A 6,659-nucleotide genomic window follows, 5' to 3' on the forward strand; every position below is an offset into this window, starting at 1 on the left:
ACCTGGTAACCATCGGGATGTATAGTCAGCATAAGATCTAATAAGGACGGCATGTGGCTACCGCATTGGCGGCTCAACCAATTGGGACCACAGACCATACGCCATTGCAAAATTATGCACAGATCACCCTACGTAGTCTGTACGTGAACTGTAGTACGTGAACCAAGCCATTCGGCATTGTGCCCGTTGAAATCACCCAAGACTACGATTTCAGCGGAGGGGATCAGAGCAAGCACGTCATCAAATGCCGCTTGAACGCAAGCCCATGACGTGATCCGTCTACGATACCACTATGGGACCTGTAGACACACGCATTGATGCGGACGCCGTCCTCTAAATCTACGCGGAGCCAGAGAGTAGGTCCCTACCCTCAAAATTGCCGAGACGGCGACAGCAGATATCCTCCCTAACGTACACACATACCCCGGCATGAGGCATAAAATTATGCTCAATTTTGTACCCGGGGTACGTTATATATGACGTATCGCTAGGTCGAGATATCTGCGTCTCCGTAAGGAAACACAAGGCCGGCTGCGCCGTCACAAGTCGGTGGTGGACGGCGCTTAAATTGGAGTGAATTCTCCTGATATTGCAAATGTCCACGTTGAGTGTGGAGCGGGGTGCCGTGGTGTTACTGCCTCGTTTGTCCTCGGACATGCGCGGTTCTGTGCCCTCCCCAGAATAAGACGGTTAGCCCAAGCGAGAGTGCTCGGGGAGGGATTCTTCGACTTTGGTAGAGCCGGTACCCTCCTGGGGTAAAATCTTTTTTAGATCCGCTGTTATATTCGGGTAGAGGAGGGGGGGCCTCCGGTCCTCGACACTAACCTATGCGATACATAGCGGCACTAGGCCGCTACTTGACGCCGGTATAGCGAGTTCTGCGGCATAGCGCTCGCAGATCGCTAACAGTTTACGGAGACCCCTGATTGAGGGACTCAGAAGTACCATGTCATCAGCGTAGTTAAAGTTTTTTATACACGTGGATCCTATGTTACAGCCGACCCTGGTACCTCTGTCCTGCAATCAGGTCATTCACGTACAGGCTAAAATGGTCGGAAGAGGTCACATTTCCTTGGCGCACGCCGCATTTTGACCTAGTTTCGATAGAGTTCGCGTCGCCCCATCTTACACTGTTTGTTTGATTTCCGTACCAATATCTCAACAGATTCACCGTTTTCGTTGGTACATTCGAGGTGCGTAATTTTTCGCACAGTAAATTGTAATTTACCAGATCGAAAGCACGACTCAAATCGAGAAAGCATGTGTTAGATTATTAAGCTTATTAAGCTTTTACGTAATTATTTAAACATAATGAAGAGGTAAATAACTCTGAATAATATATAAAATATTTTTAGACATCTTGAAACTAAAAAGTAGCTCAATTGTATTTTAAAGTCAATAGAGCCAATAAGAGCTTCTTCTTAATCCGAATCAGGGAACAAGCAGCTAGGATTGCCAACCTACGTCTACTAAGGTTTCGTAGGTTCGGCGCAGTGGTGCTTAGACATTTCATTTTGCTCGTGTCTGCTGCACCGAACGGACACATCAGAGTTAACTACTTATAATATTATTATTCATTATTTTCTGTTCTGATATTATTACCCTTCTAATACGTATTAATAATCTAAAAGCGTCACCCCTTTTGAATATTAAATAAGGCTAGTAAGTACTTTTCTAGTGTTTTAACTTGTTTGATGTATATTCTACAACAAATACTGTATATTTTGTAATATTTAAAAGAAGAGCTGGGGGTTTCTTGTCGGTTCTTCTCCCCATATCAGAGCTCCCTTACGAACTGACTGTCTACAGGTCCCATAGTGATAACGCAGAAACCGATCATCTCATGGGCTGCGTTAAAGCGGCACAATGCCGAATGGCTTGGATCACGTACCACAGACTACGCAGGCCGATCTGTGCATAGTTTCGCATTGGCGTATGGTCTGTCCCAATTGGTTGAGTCGCCAACGCGGCTCCCGGATGTGGATAGCCATATGCCGTCCTTATTGGATCTTCTGCTGACTACACATCCCGATAGTTACCAGGTCTCTGTCGACGCCCCTCTCGGAACGTCCGACCATTGCCTGGTCAGGAGTGTAGTAGAGCTATCCGACACGAACGTCGCAGACCACCAGCGACCCGCCGCGTTTGGCACTACATTGGGATAGGATGCGTTCCTTTTTTGCATCCTACCCTTGGGGCAAGGTTTGTTTCCCTTCGGATGATCCTAGTGCTTGCGCCGTTGCAGTAGCCGATGTGATACTGCAGGGCATGGATATTTTTATACCAAGCTCTGTAGTACCGATCGGTGGCAGATCACAGCCCTGGTTCGATGTGTCAGTTAAAGCAGCACCTGACTGCAAAAAACAAGCGTAACGAACTTGGGTTGCGGCGCTGGGCTCAAAGGATCCGAACTGCAAAGTTCTAAAGAGGAAATATAACCGTGCTTCCAGATTTTTTAAGCGGCAAATCGCCCGTGCGAAGTCAAAGCACGTCGTCAAAATCGGCGAGCAGCGTTCCAATTACCCGACTGGAACACGCAAGTTCTGGTCGTTGTCGAAAGCTGTTCTTGGTAACTTCAACCAGCCGTCCATGCCGCCATTGCACATGAGGAATGACACCCTGGCCCATACGGCAAAAGAAAAGCCGAGCTCCTGTGCGCTCTTTTCGCCTCCAACTCAACTCTTGATGACAACGGAAAAACACCGCCGACCATTCCGCGGTGTCAGAGCTCTATGCCTGAAGTACAGTTCAGACAGAAAACTGTGAGGCGAGCTCTGTTTTCGTTGGACGTCAGGAAGTCGAGGGGGCCGGATGGCATTTCTCCAATCGTGCTAAGAACGTGTGCCCCTGAGTTAACGCCGCTGCTAACGCGTTTATTCCGGCACTCTTATTCTAAAGGCGTAGTCCCTGACTCATGGAAGTCAGCCCTTGTCCATCCGATCCAAAAAAAAGGACAGAGTTCGGATCCGGCAAACTACAGGCCTATTGCTATTACCTCCCTGCTCTCCAAAATCATGGAGAGCATAATTAAGTAGCAGCTCTTGGTATACCTAGAGCATCACCATTTGATCAACAACCGACAGTACGGCTTTCGCCATGGTCGATCGGCAGGCGATCTTCTGGTATACCTAACACATTGATAGGCGGCGGCTATTGAAAGCGAGGGGGAAGGACTGGCAGTTAGCCTGGATAAAGCGAAGGCCTTTGATCGTGTATAGCACAAGGCGCTCCTCTCAAAACTTCCATCGTTTGGGCTTCCCGAGAGCTTATGCAAGTGAACCTCCAGCTTCCTCACTGGGTGCAGCATACAGGTCGTTGTCGACGGATATCGCTTGAACCCGAAGCCCGTGAACGCTTGAGTGCCCCAAGGCTGTGTGCTATCTCCCACGCTGTTTCTTCTGCATATCAATGATATGTTGGATACCTCCAACATTCATTGCTATGCAGACGACAATACTGGTGATGCCGTAAACACGGGCCATGCAGGTCTCTCTCGGGAAAGCGTTGACCAGTGCCGGGAGATACTTGTGTCTTCTATCGAGTCCTCTCTTGAGAAGGTACCGGAATGGGGTAAATTGAACCTTGTCCAATTTAACCCCCAGAAGACTCAAGTTTGCGCGTTTATCACTGAAAAACCCCATTTGCCGTATCACCGCTCTTCGACAACACTTCCCTTAAAGCCTCGCCTAGTATCGGAATACTGGGTCTCGAAATCTCGAGCGATTGCCAATTCAAATTGTCTTCGAAGAAGCTGGGCGTCATCAATAGAGCACGGCAATACTTCAAGCCGGCCCACATTCTAGCGCTGTACAAAACGCAGGTCCGGCCACACATGGAGTATTGCTGTCATCTCTGGTCTGGCGCACCCCAGTATCTGCTCGATCCATTTGACCGTGTCCAACGCAGAGCAGTTCGAATTGTCGGGGACCCAGTGCTCTGTGAACGGCTGAATCACTTGGCGTTGCGTAGAGACGTCGCTTCATTGTGTGTCTTCTACCGCATTTATCACGGGGAGTGTTCCGAAGAGCTGTTTAACCTGATTCCTGCTGCCGAATTCCACCTTCGCACGACACGCCACAAGATAGGATATCATCCCCACCATCTGGATGTGTGGCGGTCCTCCACAGTGCGGTTTTCAAGGAGCTTTCTTCCACGTACTACAAAGCTGTGGAATGAGCTTCCTTATGCGGTGTTTCTCGTAACGCAACGCTCCTGTGATTCCTCTGGTGTTGCAAGAGATTGTGGGTGGCGGTGATCACTTAACACCAGGTGACCCGTACGCTCGTTTGTCCTCCTATTCCATAAATAAAAAATAAAAAAAACTGATGTAGAGTTATGAAGTAATAAAGATATTATAATTCAAAGAATAAGGTGCTTTACTTGAATATAAAGGTAATTAGATTTTCATAATAGCTTTACTTGAAATTTCTATACCCTATACTCTTTTTCTCGTTGCCATTCTAACACATGCGCAAACAGATGTTGCTCTGCTGACATAATGGTTAATGGTAGCTTTAAGACTGAAAATTGCTGAATCCGTCGAGAGACCGGGTCGGAAACCAAACTGAGCGTCATTTACCTCGATGCTTTCCTTCATACTTGGATGAATCATAAAAAGGCATAAAAGGCATTTATTTTCTCAAAATTGATTCCTTTAGAATTCTTTTTGATGTCATTTCTCATACGACTAGATACTACTACCGCTTCGGAAACAAATGGCGCTCTGAGAGATAACAAGCGGCGCAAGAAACTCTTCCAGCATTCCTTTTTTTTGCGCTCTTTTCAATAAAAATATACAATACTCTCCAGTATACTCTCTATCACAGTGCTTAGCGAAATCGGTCTGTAATCTTTAAAATAAGAAAGGTCACCCGTTTTGTTCTTTGGGATTGGAGCTACCACGGTATTCTTTTTTTTTTATGGAATAGGAGGACAAACGAGCGTACGGGTCACCTGGTGTTAAGTGATCACCGCCGCCCACATTCTCTTGCAACACCAGAGGAATCACAAGAGCGTTGCCGGCCTTTAAGGAAGGTGTACGCGCTTTTTTTGAAGGTACCCATGTCGTATTGTCCCGGAAACACCGCACAAGGAAGCTCATTCCATAGCTTTGTAGTACGAAGGAGAAAGCTCCTTGAAAACCGCACTGTAGAGGACCGCCACACATCCAGATAGTGGGGATGAAATCCTAACTTGTGGCGTGTCGTGCGAAGGTAGAATTCGGCGGCAGGAATCAGGTTAAACAGCTCTTCGGAACACTCCCCGTGATAGATGCGGTAGAAGACACACAATGAAGCGACGTCTCTACGCAACGCCAAGAGATCCAGCCGTTCACAGAGCACTGAGTCCCCGACAATTCGAGCTGCTCTACGTTGCACGCGGTCAAATGGATCGAGCAGATACTGGGGTGCGCCAGACCAGAGATGACAGCAATACTCCATGTGTGGCCGGACCTGCGCAGCGCTAGAATGTGGGCCGGCTTGAAGTATTGCCGTGCTCTATTGATGACGCCCAGCTTCTTCGAAGCCAATTTGGCTTTGCCCTCCAGATGGCCACGGAATTGGCAATTCGCTCGAGATTTCGAGACCCAGTAATCCGAATCAGAAATCCGTGTTCTCGAAGAGCGGTGATACGACAAATGGGTTTTTTTTAGTGGTAAACGCGCAAACTTGAGTCTTCTGGGGGTTAAATTGGACAAGGTTCAATTTACCCCATTCCGCGATCTTCTCGAGAGAGGACTCGATAGAAGACACAAGTTTCTCCCGGCACTGGTCGACGATTTCCCGAGAGAGACCTGCATGGCCCTTGTATACGGCATCACAAGTGCTGTCGTGCGCATAGCAATGTATGTTGGAGGTGTCCAACATGTCATTGATATGCAGAAGAAACAGCGTAGGAGATAGCACACAGCCTTGGGGCACTCCAGCATTCACGGGCTTCGGGTTCGAGCAATATCCGTCGACAACGACCTGTATGCTACGCCCAGTGAGGAAGCTGGAGGTCCACTTGCACAAGCTCTCGGGAAGCCCAAATGATGGAAGTTTTGAAAGGAGCGCCTTGTGCCATACACGATCAAAGGCCTTCGCTATATCCAGGCTAACTGCCAGGCCTTCCCCCTTGCTTTCAATAGCCGCCGCCCATCTATGTGTTAGGTATTCATAAGCTGCATTGGTAAATAACCAAAATTTATACAATTATTATATATGATGACTAAAACCCCATATATTGACCCACCAGCATACAGAATATGTTCCAGACTTAGTCTGTCGAAAGACTTAGTCTTCAACTTCCGAACTACCGTAGTCACGTCATTAGCAGTAAAACATACATTGTCAGTATCACCAGTAAGTCGCTCGTTGGACATACAAGCAGTCTGGGCCGATATTGGGTTTATCCTTAATTGATGTGAAAATCGAAACTTCGACTGTCACAGGTACATTACATATTTTTGTAGTTTAAAGTGTTTGTCGATCGCCAGAATTTAACAAAAATTTTTAAACTTAAATTCAAAACTTTTTATCGGACCTGTCCATTGCTAATACGTCTAGTTTTATTATCTCCTCATTATTTTGACACCACTTCAGTTTGTTCAGGTCTTACGCCTTTGCACCATGCTGTCCTGTACCTGGTTTAACACTACAGCTCCACCGCTCATTTTA

This window comes from Leptidea sinapis, chromosome 3 (assembly GCF_905404315.1).
Source record: "Leptidea sinapis chromosome 3, ilLepSina1.1, whole genome shotgun sequence".
In the NCBI taxonomy this organism is placed as follows: domain Eukaryota; kingdom Metazoa; phylum Arthropoda; class Insecta; order Lepidoptera; family Pieridae; genus Leptidea; species Leptidea sinapis.